This window comes from Balaenoptera borealis (genome assembly GCF_965194805.1).
Source record: "Balaenoptera borealis genome assembly, chromosome: 5".
NCBI classification, from domain to species: domain Eukaryota; kingdom Metazoa; phylum Chordata; class Mammalia; order Artiodactyla; family Balaenopteridae; genus Balaenoptera; species Balaenoptera borealis.
Window position 1 is genome coordinate 103,948,330 of NC_138862.1, and position 26,903 is coordinate 103,975,232.

The 26,903-nt window shown below is 40.0% G+C and overlaps 1 protein-coding gene and 1 long non-coding RNA gene across 2 annotated transcripts in view; both read right to left on the reverse strand.

Moving 5' to 3' along the window:
- The window catches only part of NMD3 (NMD3 ribosome export adaptor), a 147,408-nt gene that overhangs the window by 115,309 nt on the left and 5,196 nt on the right, over positions 1 to 26,903 (reverse strand). The window lies entirely within an intron of this gene.
- The window catches only part of LOC309629810, a 98,816-nt gene that overhangs the window by 66,836 nt on the left and 5,077 nt on the right, over positions 1 to 26,903 (reverse strand). Inside the window, exon 2 of the long non-coding RNA XR_014245231.1 lies at positions 15,747 to 15,796. This is a non-coding gene — a long non-coding RNA (uncharacterized lncRNA). The remainder of the gene's footprint in view (positions 1 to 15,746; positions 15,797 to 26,903) is intronic.

Consider the following 26,903-nt stretch of genomic DNA (forward strand, 5'->3'; position numbering starts at 1 on the left):
AGTCCGCGCTGATAGCCGCGGCTCACGCCCATCTCTGGAGATCCTTGAAGCGGCGCTCTTAATCCCCTCTCCTCGCACACCAGGAAACAAAGAGGCAAGAAAAAGTCTCTTGCCTCTTCGGCAGCTCCAGGCTTTTTCCCGGACTCCCTCCCAGCTAGCTGTGGTGCACTAGCCCCTTCAGGCTGTGTTCACGCAGCCAACCCCCGTCCTCTCCCTGGGATCCAAACTCCGAAGCCCGAGCCTCAGCTCCCAGCCCCCACCCGTCCCGGCTGGTAAGCAGACAAGCCTCTAGGGCTGGTGAGTGCTGGTTGGCATCAATCCTCTGTGGGGGAATCTCTCCGCTTTGCCCCCCGCACCCCTGTTGCTGCGCTCTCCTCCGTGGCTCCGAAGCTTCCCCCCTCCGCCACCCGCAGTCTCCACCTGCAAAGGGGCTTTCTAGTGTGTGGAAACCTTTCCTCCTTCACAGCTCCCTCTCACTGGTGCAGGTACTGTCCCTATTCTTTTGTCTCTGTTATTTATTTTTTCTTTTGCCCTACCCAAGTACGTGGGGAATTTCTTGCCTTTTGGGAGGTCTAAGGTCTTCTGCCAGTGTTCAGTAGGAGTTCTGTAGGAGTTGTTCCACATGTAGATGTATTTCTGATGTGTTTGTGGGGAGGAAGTTGATCTCCAAGTCTTACTCCTCCACCATCTTGAAGCTCCTCCTCTTTTTTTTTTTTAATTTATTTTTGGCTGCGTTGGGTCTTCGTTGCTGCACGCGGGCTTTCTGTAGTTGTGGCGAGCGGGGGCCACTCTTCGTTGCAGCGTGCAGGCTTCTCATTGCGGTGGCTTCTCTTGTTGCAGAGCACGGGCTCCAGGTGCACGGGCTTCAGTAGTTGTGGCACATGGGCTCAGTAGTTGTGGCTCACGGGCTCTAGAGCACAGGCTCAGTAGTTGTGGCGCACGGGCTTATTTGCTCTGCGGCATGTGGGATCTTCCCGGACCAGGGCTCGAACCCGTGTTCCCTGCATTGGCAGACGGATTCTTAACCACTATGCCACCAGGGAAGTCCCCTCCTCTTTAATTTTTATTTATTTATTTTTGGCTGCATTGGGTCTTCATTGCTGCACGCAGGCTTTCTCTAGTTGTGGCGAGCGGGGGCTGCTGTTGTTGTGGAGCATAGGCTCTAGGTATGTGGGCTTCAGTAGTTGCAGCACACGGGCTCAGTAGTTGCAGCGCATGGGCTTAGTTGCTCCACTGCATGTGGGATCTTCCCTGACCAGGGCTCAAACCCATGTCCCCTGCATTGGCAGGCAGATTCTTAACCACTGTGCCACCAGGGATGTCCCCATACTCAAATTCTTCCATCTTTAGTCAGTAGGAGCCAATAACAATACCACCGATGTGATTATTGGAAAGAGTTACAAATTCTTTTGCATATGCTCTCCCCATTCTCACCCCAATTTTTTGCAGTTGTGCTGTACCTACATTGCCAGAGCACTCAGCTACTACATACTACAGACTCTTCTTTATATCTCTCATTTAGTCTTAGTTATACATAGAAATTATATGCTCATCTTCAGTCATTTTGTCCTGTCTCTTAAGTATTTTGCTTGTTCAATCCCCTTCTCCAGTAGATTCATAACAAATACTATTCCCTGAGTTCTTACATGTTGATGACAGCTTGTTTAGATATAAAATCCTTGCCTTGTATTTTCTTTCTTTGAATATTATAAATATGTTACTAAATTTTCTTCAAGCATAAAGTGTTGATGTTCAAAAGTTTAAAGACAATATTACTTTCTTCCCTAAGTGACTTGGGCTTTTTCTCTCAGTGCCTAAAGGATTTTTATTTCCTTTCCTTTAAAGTCCAGTAATTTCACTAGACTATATCTCAGTGATGGTCATTCTAGGTCAATATTATCAGATAAGCCAAGTGCCCTCTCAATATTTCATTTCAATTCACATTTTATTTGTTTCTTATATTACAGATTTCAGGGATTTTTTTTTCTTTGTCAGGGTTTTCTGCAGATATTCCATATATATATATACATATATACATATGATATATACATATATATGATCTTCTCTGCCTGTCTTATTGTTCCTTTAATCCTTTTCATCTCTCTGTTCTTCCATTGTAGTTTTTAAAATTTCCCTTCTTTTTATGTTCCATTGAGGCATTATCTTGTATTCATTCTAGTTTTGCTTTTATTTTAGTTTCCATTTCTTAATAATTTTGTTTTAATTATTTTCTGAGTTCTGTCACCTCAGATAAATTCTGATTTATTTGTTCTTTCATTTGTTATGTTGTTTTCTTTGTGTCTATTAGCTTGTTTTGAAATATTAGATTATAATTTTTACTCTGCTTTATGGGAATGTCTTTTGGACATGATTTCATCATCTGTAGGAGTATTATTCTCTTTTTTCTTAATTTTGATGGAATTTGATTTCCATCTTTTCTGTTGCTTAATTTTTATGTCAAAGTAATTTAGAAAGCTCCTAAGCTTTTAGAAAGAAGATGTTGTTCTGGATAACTTTTTAAGCTTAACTTTCTATCTAAACTTTGATAACTTTATAGCTAACTTTTATACTTCTGAGTTCTCTTGCATTGATGTTTTTTCAAAGCATTCAAGAACATGTCAGGTTACATTTTGAAATCTCCTGACAGTTCTCTCCTGCCCCAACCCCAATATTAATCTGGATGTTCTTTTTCTTTGGCCTTTTCTATCTGTGTCCTGCTAAATTTAGATTTTATTCCCAGATGTTTCTCCTCTTTGAGGAGTTTTGTCCTGGAAGGGAATTTAACTTAGAAGAGGTATGTGGCCCTGACCAGCCTTTTCAGATTCTGCTACAAACCCTTGCACTCCCCTCACAGATAAACATGTAATATTGACTTTAGCAAGAAAAAAAATAAAGGGAAGTTAAGATACTAAAAATGTACGTCTGAGGTAGAAAAAAACAGGAAGAAAAGTTCTCTGAGGAAAGTCCTTTCCTGGCTATTACAAAACTAACAAAAATAACTGAAAAAGTAAGATGCATGCCGCAACTAAGAGTTTGCATGCCACAACTAAGCAGCCTGCCTGCCGCAACTAAGACCCAGCACAACCAAATAAACAAATAAATATTTATTTATTTAAAAAATAAATAACTTAAAAAGAGAATTCCCCAAAATTTCATGCAGAAAACACCATATTGTTTAACATTTTTCTTAAAAGTAATAGAAACCACCTCAAATTAGCTGAAACAAACGAATTTATCCTAAGGAAGAAGAGCTGATCACCTGAGAGTAGGATGCAACCAGGCCAAGAAGTCTTCCTACCCCAGCTTTCAATTCAGCTTTAATCTCTGCCTCTACTTTTTCCTCCTCTCTTACTACACACTGTCTTGGCCTACATCCTGGTTCACAAGGTGGAAATATCCACTGACATCTTCTGAGTTTCCATCTCCTTTGTTCCAAAACCCAGCAGAATAAGCCTAGAATTTCTTAGTCTGAATTCTAAATGCTGGGAATTCCTTGGTGGTCCAGTGGTTAGGACTCCATGCTTCCACTGCAGGGGGCCTGGATTCAATCCCTGGTTGGGGAACTAATCCCGCAAGCTGCTTGGTATGACCAAATAAATAAATAGATAGATAGGTAGATAGGTTCTAAACGCCTGCAGAGGGATTCTGATTGGTCCTGAGTGTATCTCTGTGGCCAAGAGAGTGGGGCCAAGTTGTTAGGAGAGGAGTGTTCCCACTGTGAGGAAACGATGGCACGGATGGAGCATAATGATGTGACGGGGGAGGGGCAGGGCAAGTGGAAAGAAGGCAAAGAGGGAGCCAAACAGACAAAATGAGAATGAAATCCAGATTTCTATTTTCATTAATATTAGACATGTGTATTGTACACATGATATATGCCTATAAAGAGTCAGGGGTTAAAAAAAAAAAAACTGGTTCAAAAACTAGGAGAATGAGTAAGAACTAGGAGATCTTTTCTACTCCATCTCCAACATTATTTTTTTAAACAACATCAAGACTGTGAGATGTAAAATTGCTGCCTGGGAGGTTAGAAGCAACAAAAACATAAAACAGAATATCCAAACTGAATGTTGAGTTTTAAGGAAGATAGGTTTGCTGAGCACTATTTTGCTAACTTTTCAGAAGCAAATTTAGACCCTCCAGTAAAATGAAGATGTAAAAGTCATATGAGCTTCTGAAATATTTTGTTTAAATGAACACAGAGAGGTTAGCTACTGAGCTTAATATAAGCAAAATAGAGTAAAATTCATATTTTGGAAGCATATACTTTACAAGCTAAGCTACTGGCTCCACTTGAGAAAGGTTAGCTATTTGAAGTAACTGTGATCAGTGACCGTGTAACTGGCAGCAACAGTCAGAAAGTTTGAATCCTCAAAAGATGCATTTTCAGAGGAATACAAGTCTCAGATCCTAGAATCAATTTACTGTCAGCTGTCACTTAGATTTATTATTTATTGTTTTACCTTTTTTTTTTCAGTTTCAGATGAACAATAAATCCTCTTAGACTTTGGAAAGCAAATGATTTGAAGATAAAAATCTCAATTCTGCTGTCATATCCTTGATAAAGTCTTCTTGAGGAAGATACATATCATTCATATGTGTAAATATCTCTGGTACATAAATTTTTTTTAAATAAATATATTTGTTTTTGGCTGGGTTGGGTCTTCATTGCTGCACATAGGCTTTCTCTAGTTGTGGCCAGGAGGGGCTACTCTTCGTTGCAGTGCACAGGCTTCTCATTGTGGTGGCTTCTCTTGTTGCGGAGCACAGGCTCTAGGCATGCGGGCTTCAGTAGTTGTGGCATGTGGGCTCAGTAGTTGTGACTTGCGGGCTCTAGAGCGCAGGCTCAGTAGTTGTGGTGCACGGGCTTAGTTGCTCCGCGGCATGTAGGATCTTCCCAGCCCAGGGATCGAACCCGTGTCCTCTGCATTGGCAGGCGGATTCTTAACCACTGTGCCACCAGGGAAGTCCCTATGGTACATAATTTTTAAAAACAGATTTGGGCTTCCCTGGTGGTGCAGTGGTTGAGAGTCTGCCTGCCAATGCAGGGGACACGGGTTCGAGCCCTGGTCTGGGAGCATCCCACATGCCGCGGAGCGGCTGGGCCCATAAGCCACAATTACTGAGCCTGCGTGTCTGGAGCCTGTGCTCCGCAACAAGAGAAGCCGCAATAGTGAGAGGCCTGCGCACCGCGATGAAGAGTGGCTCCTGCTTGCTGCAGCTAGAGAAAGTCCTCGCACAGAAACGAAGACCCAACACAGCCATAAATAAATAAATAAAATAAATAAATAAAAACAGATTTGAAGTTTAAAATACATGTATGAATTTACACTGTATAAAAAGTTACATAGTCACACCTGAGGTGGGCTTTCTATCATAGGAGAATCCTTCCAGAGAATGAGTGGGTTTTTTCATTCATGGTGAGGAAAGTTGGCATCTGCTTCACCATTTTCAAAGACAAAGAATCTTCCTGCAAATGTACTACTCTGGTGGGAGATGTTGATAATAGGGGAGGCTGTACATGGGTGGAGGCAGGGAGTATACTGGAAATCTCTGTACCTGACTCTCAGTTTTGCTGTGAACTTAAAACTGCTCTAAAAAATAAAGTCTTAAAAAAAAAAAAAAGAATCATCCTGAAGTAGATCTGGATCTTTAAACTATCACTTGAGTGTTCTTTCCTGGATATGCAAGTTCCAGTATCTGGTGTCCCAGATCTGTTGACTGAATTGTCAAGGTGAGGCAGGTGGCCAGTAGGTCCACCAGGAATAACATCTGATTTTGCACACAAGCAATGACAACTGCAGCAGTCATGCCTGCTGCTTCGTTAATCACAATCATAAGATGCTAGCAGTTGTTAAATGCATCTCAGGTTCAGAGAGGTTTTTAAAAAATAAAATGTTTTTTTAAAAGGTTTTTAAAAAAAATGTTTTTAAAAAATAAAATAAAAGTGCAGCTTAGAAGCAGCATAATTATTTCAGGTGTATCTCTGAAGTCATCTTTCAAGAGAAAGGTGAATGTTAGAAAGAACTGAGCCATGCAGAAATCTGGGAGAAAAGCATTCTAGGCAAAGGGGACAGCAAATGGAAATGTCCAGAGGTAGGATGTTTAACAGAAGGAAACAAGGGCAGCATGACTGGGGCAAAATGAGCCAGAAGTGAGGAGGGTAGGGGCCAGATGAAACAAAGTGCTGAGTCCAGTATTGAGGCTGGTTTCAAATATGGCAAAATGAGACGATGTCCAAGGGTGAACACCACATATTAGATGTGTGTCTATATGCAATTATTTCATTCGTCCTATGTCTAAAAATTGCTGAGGCAGCTACTTAACCAATGAGCATTACTGAGGCTGAATATCACCTTATTTTTTTAAGTTTACTAAATAATTAGGCTTTACAAAATCTCGGGGAGGCCCAAGGAGCTTTAAAATGTGAGACCACTCACCCCTTGGATTTAGTTAGATGGATATCATTTAAAATCATCATTTGGGGACTTCCCTGGTAGTGCAGTGGTTAAGAATCCACCTGCCAATGCAGGGGACATGGGTTCGATCCCTGGGCGGAGCAACTAAGCCAGGGCACCACAACTACTGAGCCTGTGCTCTAGAGCCCGCAAGCCACAACTACTGAGCCCACATGCCACAACTACTGAAGCCCGTGCACCCTAGAGCCCGCGCACTGCAACTACTGAGCCCACGTGCCACAACTACTGAAGCCTGCATGCTCTAGGGCCTGCATGCTGCAACTACTGAGCCCATGTGCCGCAACTACCGAAGCCCGTGCACCTAGAGCCCGTGCTCCACAACAAGAGAAGCCACAGCAATGAGAAGCCCGCACACAATGAAGAGTAACCCCCGCTTGCCACAACTAGAGAAAGCCCACACACAGCAGCAAAGACCCAACACAGCCAAAAATAAAAATCAAATCAAATCATCATTTGTGGTGCAGCTTTATCTTAATCCCTTGCACATAATTCTACTGAATGGAAGTCACAATTTGAGACTCCCTTGAACTTGAGGCCCAAAACAAATGGCCCTGACCTCTGGGTCTGCCACATGAAGTTCTGCAAACAGTTCACTGCACATTGGCATGCCACTGAGGGTATAAGTTAGGGCTGAAATCCAGCCCAAGTTCCACTAAGCCAGCTGTGTGTCCTGGCACTGGGCTGTGTCCACCAAAGGGGCATCTTTTTCTAATTTGCACAAAGTCATCATATGACCTAGCTTTGGCCCACTCCTCGTCCCACCCCCTGCTTTCTGGGTTTTGTAAATATTATAATTTGTTTGTATAACACTTCATAACTTTCAGAGGGATTTTACTGTGTTCTCTTGTCACATAAGGCAATCTTATTACCCCAATTTTTTTAGAGGAGTGAATGAAGGATCAGTGAGACAGAACAGCTGGTTCTGAAGGTGGCAGAATTGACTGAAAATCACAGATGTTCAGCTGGGGTCTCACCCTGCATCCCGATACCTCGGGTGTGATTAGAGTGGGGAAAACCACAGCTCTGGCTGAACTGATGCTCCAGGCTTTATATGCTCCAGGGACTTTTCTAATCACAGAAAGCACCTGTCCATCTGCAGGGCTAGCATTTCTTCCCCTTCCTCTCCTTATGTTTAAAACAGAACAGTTGCTACAACCAATAAAACTGGCTATTTTATTTCAAAAAACAACCACCAATTTTTTCACTTCACATAAGCTATAAAAAATATATAATTTTTTTTCCTCAGTTTTTTTTCAAAATACACTTTATTTATTTATTTATTTGGCTGCGCTGAGTCTTAGTTGAAGCATGCAGGATCTTTTAGTTGCAGCATGTGGACTCTAGTTCCCTGACCAGGGATTGAACCTGGGCCCCCTGCATTGGGAGTGTGGAGTCTTAACCACTGGACCACCAGGAAAGTCTCTCCTCACAGTTTTTCCATGCCAGAGAAGGGAAATGTGTTAAAGAAAGCAGAATAGAGATGATTTAATAGATTCAGATGTTATTCTCTAAATAGGTCATTCTAGTACCTTTAATTGTTTTACGACAGCTCTTTGATTTCCATTGTGGACTGCACCACCATTCATCTCCAATGGGTTTGCAATCTCTTCACACAACCCCACACCCACATCATGCTCATCTTTTCATGCCAGGCCTCCTTTCGGTTAAGGTCTCAAGAACCAAGGTTTGAATTCTTTCCAACTCATCCTAGAATCACTTCCTAGGCCTGAGTCCAAGGAAACATCTTTAACCCTCATTTACTAGACTGTGATCTCCCTCTTAGAAAGCAAGAAGTTCTCCGAACTTATGGTTACTGGGGGGCAGGTGGGGGAGAATGGGGGGAAGGGATAGTTAGGGAGTTTGGGATCAACGTGTACACACTGCTGTATTTAAAATGAATAACCAACAAGGACCTACTGTATAGCACAGGGACCTCCGCTCAATGTTATGTGGCAGCCTGGATGGGAGGGGAGTTTGGGGGAGAATGGATACATGTATATGTATGGCTGAGTCCCTTTGCTGTGCACCTGAAATTATCACAACATTGTTAATCGGCTACACTCCAATATAAAATAAAAAGTTAAAAAAAAAAAGAGAGCAAGAAGTTCTCACTTTAGCTTTCTTCCCAATTCTTTGTTAATTTAGAAGTCAGAAAAATATTAAGGTAGTTCCTTCTAATGCAGATGGAAAGTGAAACAGGCGAGTGAGAGTTTTCACCTGCTGACACAAAGAGAGAAAAATGACAGTGCAGTGAATTTTGAATAAGATTGAATTTATCCAATTTGACCATCCATTATTCTAAGGTTGTCTTTGTGCTTTTATGTTAGAATAGCTTTTTTAAAAAAATTATGATGGTAACAAGTAGAAAGCTTTTTTGTTTTATTTTGCTTTTTTAATAATGTCCTTTGACATTGGCAAAACAAGGTCACAAAGCCACAAGGATGGGAGCTATTTTCCTAAGGTACAGGATGAACAAAAACTCTCTGTGGAAGATACTTCCATTTTCCTCTCATGTGTGTTCCACCTTGTGGCCAGGGCTGACTCAGCAAAGTTCAGTCTATCATGGAAGCAACCCACTCTGCTATGATGCTGTGAAGAGTTATTCTGAGAATAGAGCACCGAAAGAACTTAAGTACCCATTAAAAAGGAAATGGTTAAAAATACCATAGAACTAGGGATATCATGCAGCAGTTACAAAGAATGAGGCTGTTGTAAATGTATGACAGGAAAGCTCTCCCTGACCAAGTATTTTATGAAAGAAGGAGTGCATTGGTTATCTAGTATATAGTCTGGGTTCTCCAGAGAAACACAATCAATAAATATATATTCTGTAAATACATAAATAGATACATACCTCTATACATCTATATCTGTATCTGTATCTATATCATCTACACATGGCGAGAGAGAGATTTATTTTAAGGAATTGGCTCACACAATCATGGAGGCTGAGAAGTCCAACATCTGCAGTTGGCAAGCTGTAGACTCGAGAGCGCCTACAGTGTAAGTTCCAGTCCAAGTCCAAAGGCCTAAAACCCCAGAGAGCTGATGGCATAAGTTCAAAGTCCAAGAGTTCAAAGGCAGAAGAAGACTGATGTTCCAGCTTGAAAATAGTCAGGCAGAGAGAAAGAATTCTTTCGTACTCAGCTTTTTATTCTATACAGGCCTTCAGTGGATTGGATGAAGCTCACTCACATTGGGAAGAGCAATCTGCCTTACTCAGTTTACTGTTTCAGATGTTAATCTCATCCAGAAATAACGTTTAACCAAATATCTGGGCACCCTATGTATTGTTTTGTGTGTTTTTTAATTAATTAATTTACTTATTTATTTATTTATTTTTGGCTGCGTTGGTCTTCGTTGCTGCGCACAGGCTTTCTCTAGTTGTGGCGAGCGGGGGCTGCTCTTCATTGCAATGCACAGGCTTCTCATTGCAGTGGCTTCTCTGGTTGCGGGGGCATGGGCTCTAGGCGCGTGGGCTTCAGTAGTTGTGGCACGTGGGCTTAGTAGTTGTGGCTCGCAGGCTCTAGAGCGCAGGCTCAGTAGTTGTGGTGCATGAGCTTCATTGCTCCGCAGCATGTGGGATCGTCCCGGACCAGGGCTCAAACTTGTGCCCCCTGCACTGGCAGGTGGATTCTTAACCACTGAGCCACTAGGGAAGTCCCCTTACGTATTGTTGACACACAAAATTAATCATCACAAGTCCACTCCTTGTCAACTTGGCACTCATATGCACCTTCTTAAACTATACTTAATCTCCAAAAAACACATTAACAAGATCATAATTCCACCTAACATGATACAACTGTTCTGTGTATAACCAGAAACGTACTAATCCCTTACCCAGAAGAGGTAATATAATGTCCTTGAGTGATGTTTACTCTTCTCCTTGATATCCTATAACTTAAATACTATGATATAAAGTCAATACATCTTATGTTACACAATTAGGGAATAAGAGAGGGAAGAAAACAATGATATTTGTTTTAAAATACACACAGACACACACACACATATTCATAACAAAATAAGGAGGAATACTCGTGACAGTTACGGTCCCCATATCTGTAACTGGTCACATGGTCATAGCTGGTATTTATAACTACCTTCCTCCACTACCCATACTATATTCCCTTTGCCTTCAGTAAACACCTCAGCTGGTTGTGGTTCTTTACACACTGAAGTGATACAAACCTTCATTCCCGAAGGATCTGGGCCATTAGTAGTCCTGCCTGGACTGGGTTGTTGTTGTCTTCTACTGACCTTAATCTCAAGGAATGGTTAATACTAAGAGCCTTCTTAAGGGATCTCCTGCATTCCAGACATACTCTTCCATATCTCTGTCGTGGAGTAGAAGTACAGTTTCCTCTTGGTAGTCAGGATCAATTGTCCCAGCCAGCACAGTAACTCACTACTTTGCCTGCTGAGTCAGAGGCATGAGGAGTCCAAAGTGGCCAGACAGCAATTTTAATTTTCAGTTCAATGGAATCATTATTGTGTCTCCTGGCGGAAGCATTTTTCTCTTTGGCCTAAGCTCTCTAAGCCAATAGAGCATTAGGTCATGGGAACAAGAAGCAAAAATTTTGCTAGCAGGTCACTAGGGATAATAGTGAGTAGAGCCGCTCCCATTTCCACCCCTTGACGCATGAATCTTTTTTTTTTTTAATTTATTTATTTATTTGTCTGCATTGGGTCTTTGTTGCTGCACGCGGCCCCTCTCTAGTTGCGGTGAGCAGGGGCCACTCCCCGCCGTGGTGCGCGGGCTTCTCACCACGGTGGCCTCTCTTGTTACAGAGCACGGGCTCCAGGTGTGCAGGCTTCAGTAGTTGTGGCTCGCGGGCTCTAGAGCACAGGCTCAGTAGTTGTGGTGCACGGGCCCAGTTGCTCCGCGGCATGTGGGAACCTCCTGGACGAGGGCCCGAACCCCTGTTGCCTGCATTGGCAGGCGGACTCTCAACCACTGCGCCACCAGGGAAGCCCCTTGACTCATGAATCTTAGCTTTAGGAGACATAGCGACATATGTTGGACACTGATTCAGAGCATTCACAGCCTTCTGGAGAAACTCGGCCCAGTCCTGCAATGTATTGCCATCTAGTGGATGCTGTAACCAAGTCTTCAAAAGGCCATCCCACCATTCAATCAAGCCAGCTGCTTCAGGATAGTGGGGAACAGGTAAGGCCAGTGAATTCCATGAGCACGGGGACATTGCCACACTTCTTTTGCTGTGAGGTGAGTTCCTTGATCAGAAACAATGCTGTGTAGACTACCATGATGGTAAATATGGTATTCTGTAAGTAAGATGGTAGTTCTGACAGAAGCATTGTGTGCCAAGAAAGCAAATCTGTATCCAGAGAATGGATCAGCACCCTGGGGAACAGTGCCATATCTAGGACTCATTGCTGGTCTCTGTTGCTGGCAGATTGGGCACTCAGCAGTGGCCATAGCCAGGTCAGCCTTGTTGAGCTGAAGTTCATGTTGCTGAGCCCATGTATAACTTTCCTCCCTGCCACAATGGCCACTTTGCTCATAAGCCCGTTGAGATGACAGGGGTGGCTGGGAAAGAGGCTGACTGGTTTCCATAGAAAGGGTCATCCTATCTACTTAATCATTAATATCCTCCTCTGCTTAGGTCACCCTTTGGTGAGCATTCATACGGGACTCAAATATCTTCATGTTTTTGTCTATTCAGAGACATCTATCTATATCCCTCTTCCTTAGATTTCCTTGTCACCAAATTTCTAATCATGTTCTTTCCAAGCCCCTGACTATCCAGGAAAACCACTGGCCACAGCCATGAACCAGTATATAATCACATGTCAGGCCATATCTCCTTCCAAGCAAAGTGAACAACTTAGTGCAATGCTCAAAGTTCTGTCCACAGGGAGAGTTGAATGTAGCAATTTGGCCCTTGCCATCCACAGACCCTACTGCCCTTAGGTTTCCCGATTCAGTGACTACAGTCCCCACTGTAAGGTCTGGTGTACAGAGAAGACTAGTCACAGAACTCTTTAAGAATGCTGGGGCTCCTCTCTCAAATTTATTTCTCGCAGTAGTGATGACTGGTATATCTTCTGGACCCTCCAGTGTGGGTAAGTAGGTCTTAAATGACAAATCCAGTCTAATATTCCAAACTCCATAAGCCTTTGAATCCCTCCCTTTACATTAAACCAAGGCATGTCTACCATTTCTAATTTGGTCATCATGGGCCACTTTTTGATCCATGTTTCAGCCAACAAAGCAAGCAAACTGCTAGAGCTCTTCCTAACACTTCAAGCTGCAATATTAAATGCAGAATTTCTGCTTAGAGAGACCGTATCAACACATTTGGCCCGATCCAACTTTATGTTCCTTCTACCACTAACCCACACCTTAATATCCATTCCCACACATATTCTCCAGATTTCTTTCTGTACAAATTATAAAACTTAACTTAGTTCTTTTGGAGTATAGCACACCTCCTCATGGGTTACACTTTGTATCTCACTTTTAGGGCTGCTGGGACTTGAGTCTACTTATAGGTCTAGAAGCAGAGAGGGGTAGTGGGGGTGGGTTATAAGGAGAACCAGCATTGCCTTGTTTAGCAATTGCCTCAGGGGAGGCCATTACAGTTTCCTCAGACAAGTCAGGGTTAATCCCCTCAGATAGGGGTGAAAAGACTGCTACCACTGGGGTCGGGAAGCCACTTCTAACGGGGATGGTGTGAAGAAGGACTTTCACACTTTCTTTTCATTTGCATTGTTTGAATTGTTTTACCAGAATGTATTAAAGTGTTACGTGTGTAACTGAAAATAAATACAAATCCAGAAAAATCCTCACTGAATTCCATAAAATATTCCTGTTCATTGTTCAAGGAAAAAAAATTCTTTTAAAGGAATGAAATGTCATGATCACTAAATGTTCTTATATTGAAAGAAGAGCTTTAAGAATATCTGTAGCTTACATTATGAGCTACATGCAAAGGTACAATAAAACAGTGGGTTTTTAGTTTGGAATTGATTTTTCTAGGTTGAATGGAGCTCTGGTAGTGGCTTTTAATTGTTCTCTGATTAAATACGGCTAAAAGTATCTACTCAGGTTGTCAGTGGGAACCAGTAGGGCAAAGGGCAAGAGTTAAATGGGAGAGACTTCTTCATAAGCTAATTTTTGAGAATGATTTTTTTTTTTGCAAACTCCTGAGATGGAATACAATTTTTCCCTGATAGACCTAGAGGCTCTTGGGAAATAAAGTGTGCTAACAATGATTAAGCTATATAACACCTTTCGGATACTTAATATGTGCCAGGCTCTGTGCTAAGAGCCTTACATACATTATCCCATTTAATCCTAACATTCCTATGCAGAAGGCATTGTAATTGCCCTCTTTTTCAGACTAGGAGAGGTGAAGTAAATGGCTCAAGGTCACACAGCAGTAAGTGGTTAAGCCGTGATCCAAACAGAGATCCTTGCTCTTGCCCTTCTCCACGAGAAATGAGGCCTATCTCTGACCTCAAGAACAGGAGCAGACTACCTGGCAGGAAATGTAAAGTGATGATGAAATTAAATTACACCTCTTTCCACCTGTTGTTCTCCAGAGCAGGGGTCCCCAACCCTCAGGCCACAGACCAGCACCAGTCCGTGGCCTGTTAGGAACCAGGCCACACAGCAGGAGGTGAGCAGTGGGTGAGCGATTGAAGCTTCATCTGTATTTACAGCCACTCCCCATCGCTCACATTACCGCCTGAGCTCAGCCTCCGTCAGATCAGCAGCGGCATTAGATTCTCATAGGAGCCCGAACCCTACTGTGAACTGCAGGTGCGAGAGATCTAGGTTGCACACTCCTTATGAGGATCTAATGCCTGATGATCTGAGGTGGAGCTGAGGCGGTGATGCTAGCGCTGGGGAGTGGCTGCAAATACAGATTATCATCAGCAGAGAGGTTTCACTGCACAGAGACCATAATAAATCAACTGCTTGCAGACTCATATCAAAACCCTATCAGTGAGTGGCAAGTGAAAACAAGCTCAGGGCTCCCACTGATTTTGCATTATGGTGAGTTGTATAATTATTTTATTATATATTGCAATGTAATAATAATAGAAATAAAGTACACAATAAATGTAATGTGCTTGAATCATCCCGAAACCATCCCCCACCCACCCGCCCCCATCCGTGGAAGAATTGTCTTCCATGAAACCGGTCCCTGGTGCCAAAAAGGTGGGGGACCACTGCTCCAGAGCACTTGCCTGCCCAGGACTTGATCTTTTTTTTTTTTTTTTTTAACATCTTTATTGGAGTATAATTGCTTTACAATGGTGTGTTAGTTTCTGCTTTATAACAAAGTGAATCAGTTATACATACACATACACATGTTCCCATATCTCTTCCCTCTTGCATCTCCCTCCCTCCCACCCTCCGTATCCCACCCCTCTAGGTGGTCACAAAGCACGGAGCTGATCTCCCTGTGCTATGCGGCTGCTTCCCACTAGCTATCTATTTTACATTTGGTAGTGTATATATGTCCAGGACTTGATCTTAAGGTCTGGGGCCCAGCCCCTCCCAGACGGTGGATCTGGTTTTACTCAGGCCCTATGTCAGCACCCAGGAGAGAGGCCAGTTCTGGAGTACATACGGTATACTATTATGTGAGAGATTCCTCAGGCACTAAATAAGGAGATGAATGTTTTCTACTATCAGGACCAATGTTTTCTTCCTCCAACCAAGACCAACAGGAAAAAAGGGGGCCGCACACCAGTAAATCAAGCATGTTTTATCCACTGTGAGGGGGATGCCCCGTACGCAGGATTAAAAGGATATTGGGTACATCTACAGCAAAACTGCCTCATGTTACAATTGATAAATCCAAGGGCCAGAGAGGAAAGTGATTTGTTCATGGACTTTCTACCAACAAGGGTGTAGCTGGGAGTAGAGGCCAGATCCCCTGGCTCCTGGCTCCTGGCTGAGTGCTCTTTTTCCATCATGTGTCAGGGTGAAGGCCTTGGGTCCTTCTGGCTGAGATATGCAGTGGGGTTAACAAAAGTGCCGGCTGGAGGGGAAATAATAATAAAGTGACCAAGCGGGGGGTGGAAACACAAAGAACAGGAAACCATTTAGGATCAGAATGAGAGCACCTCATCAAAGCCAGAAACGCAGGAGAGGGTCACTCACTCTGCAGCACGCCTTGCCACCAGGGCCAGGACCACAGTGTAAAAGAGTGAGAACGGCACCAGCTGGCACAGGCTGAAAAGCTACAGGGCATCTACCGGGCAGGTGGAAAGAAATGCACTTACTGGAAAGGGCTTCAGTGAAGACAGCCAGTTCTTGGGAAGATATCCCAGGCCTGGAGAAAGGAACAGACAAGGAGTGAGTCCGGGGGAGCAAGCCCCTTATGGAAAACGCCGTGGGCTCTGTCAACTTAAGGTCTTTGGTGGGTCAGAGCTACAGCTAGGATGGTAACCCAGGTGGAGTCCAGGGACTTTGAGGAAAAAGCTTTGACTCTGGGGTACAGTAGGGATGGAAAACTGAAATGCCTTCAGTAGCTGGAGGCATAATACAAATAAATGATGTGAGCAGGGTGACTAGAAGCCTTTGCCCCACCACCCCTGTCCATCCCTCTCAAAAATATACATATATATTAATAATAATAACTACCAACTTAAAGGAAGATGGATTTCTAGGTTGTGACTAATTTGAGTCTCATATCATGGTTGAGAGTGGTGGAAACTGTGGCAAATAGACAATTTTCCCAGCAAACAGAGGAGCTGCTTTTCAGTCCCAGCAAACTTCTGATCTGTCAGAATGCAAAGTCAATACTGCTAGCTTTCCAACTTCCCAATAGACACCAGAAATCTAGACGTTTATGTGTAACCTCCTGAGTTTTTACTGTTGGCAACACATGCAGATATTTTAAACCTGTGCAGACTAGGCACAGGTCCTATCTTAGAGCAGGAGCCGGGGTGGGGTGGAGTTTATATCCAAGGATCAAAAGAAACAGGCCCTGCTTCCCTAAGGGTCCTGAAGCAGATCTCCAGCTTAAAGGAAGGTTAATACAGCTACAAATCCCATATCTAGGTCTAAATCCTCATCCCTTGTGGCCAGACAGGTTTTGGAATTCAGCAGTTTTCAGATTTTTAATTTTTCAGATTTATGGGGCCCCTGCATGGAGCATGCCCAGAGAACTCCGAGGCAGTACCCTATTAACAAACACATCAGTTTTTCTGTAGCAAAGCATATAAATATTCAGAAATCAAGTGAGATAAATAAAGAGTATAAATAATCTCACATAAGTTCCAGTCAAGTTTTGCCACCAGATGAGACAGTTGCAAACTTACGAAAAAAATATTTTTTCAAAATCATTGGGATTTCAGAATTACTGATAGGAGATTGTGGACCTATTATAAGGGAGAGGCAACCAATGAGTAATGGGTACATACTCCATTAATTAACAGGCACATAGAATTTATGCCTGACGACCTCTACCCTTTGGAAAATATGTTTGTATCTTTGCTAACTGGCAACATCTCTGCTATCTCCCCTTTGGCTCCAGGGGAGAGGTAGTGTTTTGCCCTTTACCACCATCCCCCTAGCTGGGGCAGGTCCTTCCCTTAATCACCTCAGCACAGCTGAGACAGGCTGTCAGGGAAGTTTAGCACAGGCAGTCACGTCCTTCCAGATGCTCTTAGAAGTGGCTTCTCTCAGAGATGCCACCCCCAGTGGGCCCTGCCTTGACTGCCTCCCAGTTGGGCTCCCAAATATCTTGATGTCTCAAGGTTCACACCAAACTCTCAACAAGGACCCAAACCAGGGGAAAAGTTCTCCTTCCTCTCTAGTTCCTGCCCCTCTTCCATGCTGAAGTTTTACACCCCAGTAATTTATAATTGTGGACCTATTATAAGAAGGGCAGACAGCCAATGAATAATGGGTACACACTCCATTATTTAGGTGGATGACTGCCAGTGGAATTATGTTTCCCTTCAAAAGAATTCCCACCCTAACCCTCAGGGCTTTGGTTATCCTGAGCTCCACCCCCTCTCACCCCTCAGGACAATTACAACATAAAACCTAGTATCAGCACAATCTGGATTATGGAATCTCAGTGGGTGTATCCACAATCCACTCTGTGCTAAACTGGACCTAGTCCAGCTCACTTCAAAGTCCCAGAGGAAGATGAGGTGTGCATATCTCTCCTGCAGCTTTAGAGGTTCTGCTCCTGACTCTCTGTCATTACTCCACAAAGAAGAACATATACACAACTCCAGCGATAATAACCAAACAGAGCACAGTCTAAATCCAAATATGGAAAAGAATCCTTTCTCCTGTGGAAGACACAATTCTGCAAGGTCTTGGCTTTGCTAAAATACCTCTTTGGGGCAAGACACACCGGATTTACGTTACAAAATAAAGCACTTGGTTTAGCTTCTGAACATCTCCACTCTGATAGCCTCAGTCTCCCTCAGTAACAATATTTTTGTGTCTCTAGAGGTAGGAGCATTCCAAAACAACATACCCAAAGACAAACGGAAGTCTCTTCTTCCAATGACGATTACTGTTGAAAAACTCATAAAAGAGCTCCTCCCATTTCCAGGCTACTGAAGGTTTATAAAGATCAGCGTACTAGTCTCAACACATTCCAGGTGTGTGTGTGTGTGTGTGTGTGTGTGTGTGTGTGTGTATTATATTGTAATTAATAAGTAACTGTGGGTGATACATGATAACATGTGAATATCCTATTGCTCAATAATCCTGCAAATGGCATTATTTCATTCTTTTTTATGGCTAAGTAGTATTCCATTATATATATGTACCACATCTTCTTTATACATTCATCTGTTGATGGACACTGAGGTTGTTTCCACATATTGACAATCGTAAATAATGCTGCTATGAACATTGGAGTGCATGTATCTTTTCGAATTAGTGTTTTAGTTTTTTTGGGTATATACCCAGAAGTAGAATTGCTGGGTCATATGGTAGTTCTATTTTTAGTTTTCTGAGTCACTTTGGAATCATGGGTTCTTTTCTAACTCAAGATAATATAACCATTACCATCATTATTCTTTTTGATGGTCAACTTATCACAAACTTGGCCAGTGGGAACAACTTTAAGCTAGCTCTTGTATCCTCTGACATGTCCCCATTAATTGTGAGCACTTCCTCACGTTTGTGCACCAGACGTCTCCAACTTACTGTGTACTTTCTGTATCCCAGAATTGGAATCAGCCATTTCTCCAAAGAACCTGAGTTCCTTTCAGTGGAGAACAATATTTAGAAATCAACATCCGCATACTAGGTATGCCCAATGTTATTGAAATATTATTGCTTCTAGGCTTTTCAGGAGCCTAGAAAATAAAAATTTCAGAGCTAGAAAATATTAAACCATGAGTTAATATTGATAACTCCAATGCAAATCAAATCAAATTAAAAAAAAATGATTCTTCCTAACCTTCTCCTATGGCAACTGGTATCTCCGTTCTGCCATAGTGAGAAAAAACCTGGTTTCCAACAATTTTCTCTAACCTATAATAGATACAAAATATTTTCAAAATTTCTTCACTGATATCATTATAAAAAACAAACCTAAGAAAAGATCAGTATTTCTCTGTAATTCTTTTTGTACTTAAAAAACATTTTATTTAGGGAGTACACTGCTCAAAAGTCAGTTGAATTAATTCTTTTTTCTGAATGGCCATGGTATCAATTTGATAGTTTCATTAATTAGGTTAATTTGTGGCTGTTTGTGTTCAACATTAGGACTTGCCTTTTAAATTTTTGTTGATTTAATATGCAAAACAGTTACATGGTTCAAAAGTGAAAACTATATAAAGCACTAAGCTCAAAGAAGTTGCATTTCATTTTCAACATTTTTGTTAGTTGCTGCTTTATCCTTCCTATATTTTTTAAAATTATAAGCAAATATATATGTAGTCTTTCTCTCCTTTTCATATGTTTACATTAAATATAATCTTTTATACCTTGCTTTTTTTCATTTAACAAAATATTCCTTGAAAACACTCCATATCAGTACATAGAGATCTTTGCTGCATAGTATTCCATTGTTTGGATATACCATCATTTATTCAACTAATCTTATATAGATGGGCATTTTAGGTAGTTCTCTATTTCTTCTCTGAAAATTGATTTGTTTAAACTTTAGTGACAATTTTGGAAATTTTTATTTTCCAAGGGAATTATTTGTTTCAACTAGGTTTTCAAATGTATTTGCATTAAGTTGTGCAGAGTGATGTCTTAAATGTTTAACATTTTCTTCTCTTTCAATGCTTACATATCCCTTGTCATTTCTTGTTTTGTATATTTTCTCCCTTTTTTTTCATTTCATGATTAGGTTAGTTGGTGGTTTGTCTATTTAATTGTTTTTTCAAAGAACAATTTAGATTATTTTTCCCAAAGATTTATTTATTTATTTTTCCTATTGTAATAATTAATTTCTGCTTTCTAATCTTTATTATTTTCTTCTCCCTGTTTTCTTTTGGTTTATTTTACTCTTCTCTTGCTAGGTTTGGAACTGAAATTTTAGTTCATTTATTTTTCGATCTTCAATTTTTACTGATAATATTATTTTAGGCTATTGATTTTCCTCCTATCACTGCTTTAACTGTTAATTCTTCCTCTAACCCCTATGTTTCCTATAAAGTAGACTTAGATCTAGAAACCTGATTAGATTTTTATCCAAGAATACTTCACCAATGGTGTTGTGTGCTTCAAATTACGTTTTACCACAAGGCACACATTACCAGCTGTTCTAGTTTTATTGTTGCTAAAGGTCTTCAGGTTCTGGTGGTGTTGGCCAATTTTCTCCACTTTAATGTTCCCTATCAACATTTTACCTAATATTTTTGGTAGCTAGATAGCCTTTATTTCATTAGAGGTTGCAAAATGGTGGAGGGCTATTCTATCACTGCTTCTTTATTCATTAGCTGAAATTCATCTATAAAAAAGGACTTTTCCTCATTAATTATTTCATTTATATGGGAAAGGTAGGATCCTTGATGTTTTTCCCTTTATTCATCAATGTTTAGAGTAGTGACTTAGTAATCTAGCAACCTCCAATGGTAACCAGTGTGTTTTTAAAGCAGCATCATGAATTCAGATTTATATATATTTGATGTTTCAATCCGTTGCAGTCATTATCCTGTTTTTACTTAACTTTTAAAATTTTACACTTGTATCTCTTTTCTCTTGCTGTGAAAATCTAAGTTTCTAATGGCATTAACACAACTATTTACTTGTTTGTTTTTTTTCCTACATCATGTCACTATTAGTGTTACAAAAAGAATGCAATATAAAATTTCTTTGTGGTTCTTTTTTTCTTTAGACTATATGCCACTAAGGGTATCCTATATTTTTAAATAAGGAATTATTTTCTCTATGCCGCTATGGCATCAAATTGATATACGGTTAAGTTCATTTGTTTCCATTTGTGTTCAATTTTAGGGATTTGTTTTTTCCCATTTTTGAATCATATAAACATTTATATGGTTCCAAAGCCAAAAATGCACCCACAGAACTTTTTCTTCTATCCTTGCCCCTTCATCTTGCACCCTCTCTTCCAACCTAGGAAACCGTTCTCATTAGTTTTTGATGTGTCATTTCATTGTTACCTTTTGAAAAATATCACAAATATGTTTATGATTTATTTACCCACTGTTTCTCACACAAAACGTAGCACAACATAAACACCGTCCTGCATCTTGCTTTATCTCATTTAACAATCGCCTAGTGATAGTTCCATACCAATATATAGAGGCCTCCCTCATTCCTTTTTATAGTTGCGTGGTTCTCCATTGCTTGGATGCCCCATAGTTTACTAGACCATTTCCCTATCACTGAACATTTGGGTTGTTTCCAGTTTTGTTTTTGTTTTGTTTTGTTTTTACTATAGCAAACAATGCCACCATAAGTAGCTTTATGCCTATTATAATAATTTTTATGTAATAACAATTTTATGTTATGACATAAACATAAATTGCTATATGTCATAACAATTTCATATTTTTGCAAGTATGTCTCCAGGAGACTTTCCTGGAATGAGTGGATGTTGGGTCAAAGGGTAAATGCTCATGTAATTTTTCTAGACATTGCCAAACTCCTCACCATAGTGGTTATACTACATTTTTTTGCCTTGCCACTAGCAATGAGAAGGCTTGTTTCCTCACAGCCTCACATAGTCAAAGTTTTAGATTTTTGTCAATCTGATAGGTGAGAAATGGCATCTCAGTGCAGTGTTAATTAGCATTTCTTTGTTTTATTTTTTACTTTTTAAAATGTTTTTCATTGTAGTAAAATACACATAAGTTTTAACTTTTTAACCACTTTTAAGTGGACAGTTCAGTGGCATTAAGTATGTTCACATTGACTATCGTCACTGTCCATCTAGAGAACTTTCATCATCCTAAGCTGAAACTCTATACCTATTAAACAATAACTCCCCACTCTTCCTTCCCCTCATCCCCTGGTAACCTGTGTTCTACCTTCTGTCTCTATGTATCTAAGTATTCTAGGTACCTCATGTTAAGTGGAATCTTACAATATTTGTATATTTGTGTCTGGCGTATTTCACTTAACAGTATATCCTCAAGGTTCATCCATGCTGCAGCATGTATTAGAATTTCACTCCTTTTTAAGGCTAAATAATATTCCATAGTACGTATATGCTCCATCTTGTTTATTTATTCATCCATTGATAGACACTGGGGTTGTTTCCATCTTTTGGCTATTGTGAATAATGCTGCTATGAATATTAGTTTACAAGCATCTGTTCAAATCCCTGCTTTCAATTCTTTTGTATATATACCCAGAAGTGGAATTGTTGGATCATATGGTAATTTTATGTTTAATTTTCTGAGGAACTGTCATATTTTTTTTCACAGCAGCTGCATGACTTTACATTGCCACCAGCAACACCCAAGGGATACAATTTCTCCACATTTTTGTCAACACGTCTTCTGGTTTTTTTGATAATAACAATTCTAATAGGTCTGAAGTGGTATTTCATTGTGGTTTTGATCTGCATTTCCCTCATTATTAGTGATGTTGAACATCTTTTCATGTGCTTATTGGTCATCTGTATATCTTCTTTGGAGAATTGTCTTTTCAAGTCCTTTGCCCATTTTTGAACTAGAGTTGTGTGTGTGCATGTGTGTGTGTGTGTGTGTGTTGTTGACTTTTAGAAGTTCTTTATATATTCTGGATATTAATCTTTATCAGATATATGATTTGCAAATATTTTTTCTCATTCTGTGAACTGCCTTTTTACTCCATTGATAGTGTCCTTTAGCATACATAAGTTTTTAATTTTGATGAAGTCCAATTTCTCTTTTTTTTTCTTTTGTTACTTATGCTGTTGGTACCATATCAAAGAAATTATTGCCAAATCTGATGTCATGAAGATTGTCCTCTGTTTTCATCTGAGTTTTTATAGTTTTAGCTTTTATGTATAGGTCTTCAATCCATTTTGAGTTTGTTTATTTATTTATTTATTTATTTATTTATTTATTTATTTATTTATTTATTTTTGACCATGACACACAGCTTGTGGGATCTTAGTTCCCTGACCAGGGACTGAACTCGGGACCTTGAAGTGAAAGCACAGAGTCCTAAACACTGGACCACCAATGAATTCCCAGTTTTGAGTTAATTTTTATATATGATGTTGGATGAGGGTCCAACTTCATTATTTTGGAAATGGATATCCAGTTCTCCCAGCACCATTTGTTGAAAAAGTCCTTTCACCATGAATGGTATTGGCACCCTTGTTGAAAATCGTCTGACCATATATATGAGGGGTTATTTCTAGGCTCTCTATTCTATTCCATTGGTCTATATGTTTGTCTTTATGCCAGTTCCACAGTGTTTTAATTACTGTAACTTTGTAATAAGTTTTGAAATCAGGAAGTGTGAGACCTACAACATTTTTCTTCTTTTTCAAGATGGTTTTTGTTATTTGGGGTCCCATGAGAGTCCACATGTATTTTAAGATGTATTTTTCTGCAAAAAATGTTAGGATTCTGATAGGGATTGCATTCAATCTGTAGATCACTTTGGGCAGTACTGAAATCTTAACAATATTAAATCTTTCATTCCATGAACACACAATGTTTTTTGCATTTATTTGTGTCTTCTTTCATTTCTCTGTGCAATGTTTTATAGTTTTCAGTATACAAGTCTTTCACTTACTTGGTTAAGTTAATTCCCAAGTATTTTTATTCTTTTTGATGCTATTACAAATGGAATTGTTTTCTTAATTTCCTTTTCAGATTGTTCATTGTAAAATATTTCTCTTACGATGGGCAGGCTGAGCACCTTTTCGTGTGTTTAAAGGCCATTTGTATTTCTTTTTCTGTGGAATTGTCTGTTCATATTTTTTACTCATTTTTCTATTGCACTGTTGGCATTTTTCTCTCAATTTTTAGGAGCTCTTTACATATTACTAATATTAGCCTTCTGGGTCAAGGTTTAAGTCACAGAGGTATACGTATTTGTCAAAAATCAGTGAACGTACAATTAAGATTTGTGTATTTCATTCTATTTAAATTTTATATCAGAAGAAACACCTTAAACAAATACTGAATTCTGGTTAATAATATACATGCATCAATATACCAGTTTGCAATTTATTTTGAAATGCAACAAAAAGTAATATAGATTGACAGATGGATAGAGATAAATTACATACATGATAAAGCAAGTATCAATACAGTAAAATGTTGCTGGTAGGATCTAGAGGGTGCATGTTCTCTACAAAATTTTTTCAAATTTGCTACATGTTTGAAAATGTTCATAATGAAATATTGGGGGAAATATTAGCCCTCTAATGATAGACATTACAAATATTTTCTCCAAGTTGTCAGGATTTTTTACTTGCTTATAGTTTTTCCTCATGAAAAGTGTTCTTTTAAAAGCTTATGTATAAATGCATTTATGAATCTTTTATTGCTTCTTCATTTTGAGTCATATTTTGTGGGGTTTTCCCTTTCTTATGTTATATAGCAATTCATTCACACTTTCTTCTACTACTTGCATTATTTTCTTTGTGTGTCTGTGTGTATTTCAGTTAAGTGATTATTTTTTAAGAAATAAATCACTGTAGCTTCAGTGAAGTGCCCTGTGCCACCCTAGTCTCTGTCCCCTTACCCTTCACTACAGGTGATCACTCCTGTGCTTTGGTTATATATGTTTACTATATATGACATATATACTTATAATGCATATATAAATTTATAATACATTTATATTTACAATACATATATATATTTACAAACAATAATATAATTATGTTTTTCACATTTGTAAAACATATTCATAAATAACACCTTTCTGGAACTTGCTTTCTTTGATCAACATTATATTTTTGAAATTTATCCAAGCTGAGAGGTATAGCTCTAATCAATCCATTTTAACTATTACATGAAATTCTTCCTAAAACATGCTGCATTTATTTATCAATCCTCCCATTTGTGCATGTTAGTTTGTTTCAGATGCCTCTCAGTTAAAAGAAAGCTGTCATAAACATTGTTGTACACACCTTCCTGTGCACATGTGCATGTTTCTCCAGGGAAGACATCTAAGAGTGGAACCGCTGGTTTACAGGATATGCATATCTTCCAATTTTATTAGATAAGTGATTTATACAATCATCAGCAGTGATTACTACCTGACAACTTAATATTATTGGACTTTAAAATTTCTGGCAATGAGTAGGTATAAAACTGTATCTCATTGTGGCTTTAATTTGCATTTCCTTGATTCCTATGAAAATGTGCATCTTTTCAGATATTTACTGGCCATGCAGATTTCCTCTTCTGTAAATTGCTTCTTCATACCCTTTGTGAATTTTTCTACTGCCCATTTGCATGAGCATGGGAACTGTGTAGTCACACAGGGCCCTGCACTTAGAAGGGCCTTGTGCTTTGTTTAATGCTCTGCTGGTGCTGTTTTGAAATTCTTAATAATTTCTTACAAGGGGCCCTGCATTTTCATTTTGCACTGGGCTCCACAAATTGTGTAGCTGGTCCTTAGGCTGAGCCATGTTTGAACTGAGTTTTGACAGACAAAAAGGGATTCATATAGATCTGCATTGTTCAATATGGCGGCCACTTAGCCTTATTGTTCAGTATAGCGGCTACATTAATTTAAATTAAGTAAAATTAAAAATTCAGTTCCTCAGTCTCATGAGCTTTGTAACCCTTTAGACTGTGCCCTGTGGGGAACCACTGACCATTTAAAACCAGAAGTGCATGGAAAGATCTGGGTTTGAGGAAGACAGCCCTCGTGGTAATGTGAAGGACTAGATAGGCAACTCAGAAGTCAGGGGAGCAGACAGAAAGCTCTGACACAAACCCAAGTGAGAAGTGAGGCTTTTGGGGGAGCGGAGGATCAGAAGGTCAGGGTCTCAGAGAGAGAAAATCCACAGGGTCTTGGTGACTGTCTGGACATGTGGAGTAATGGAGAGGGAAGAATTGAGGGTCAGACTTGGGCGACTGATAAATGGGGTTGCTTTAACCAAATCCAGAATCCAGAAGAATAAACAGATTTTATGGGAAGGTACTGAAGTTGGCTTGACACATTCTTGAGGTATTCTGGGACAGTTGTTCACCAGTCTCCCTACCTTCTAAATGAAGGTAGTGGTAGCATCTGTCCCACAGGACTGATGTATTAATAATCAACTGATACAGATATGTGAATACACTTTGTTAATGTTTAAGTGCCATATACATGTTATCTAGCGTCAGTCCTGTATGTATCTGAGGTCTGATGGAAGTAAGAAGCAGCAGAGGGACTGAAATACTGTCTGTGTTTGCACAAAAGGAGCACCATCCATCTAGTTCAGTGAGACAGGAGATGTTGGAGGAAAATGCTGAAGAGAATGAAAAATGTGGATAGTCAAGTAAGAAATACAGGATAACAAATCATCAATTAGAAATACACCCTAGCTGCTTCTAAACATAATAAATTGTCAAAGCTTTCCATCAAGTGGAAGAAGACGGAGTTACAATGAGATCTGGGAGAAAACACATATTAAAAAATTCAACTAAGCAATTAGTAGCAGCATTTACTGTAGATTAGAAACCCTCTCCAGAATTACTTCTGCCTTGGAACATACACAGCATATATTCCAAACCGCTGTTACTTTTTTTTTTTTTCACTTGATAGCATATATTTATTGGATTTGTTTTTCTCCCCTTAACCTCACTCTTAATGGGTTTGGATTTTTAACATTCTCCCTTCCTCCACTTATTAATTTTTTTATTGGAGTATAATTGCTCCACAATGTTGTGTTAGTTTCTGCCGCACAGCGAAGTGAATCAGTCATACGCATACACATCCCCTCCCTCTTGGACCTCCCCGCCTGCACTCCCATCCCACCCAACTAGGCCATCACAGAGCAACAAGCTGAGCTCCCTGTGCTGCTACATTTTGATTGTCATCTG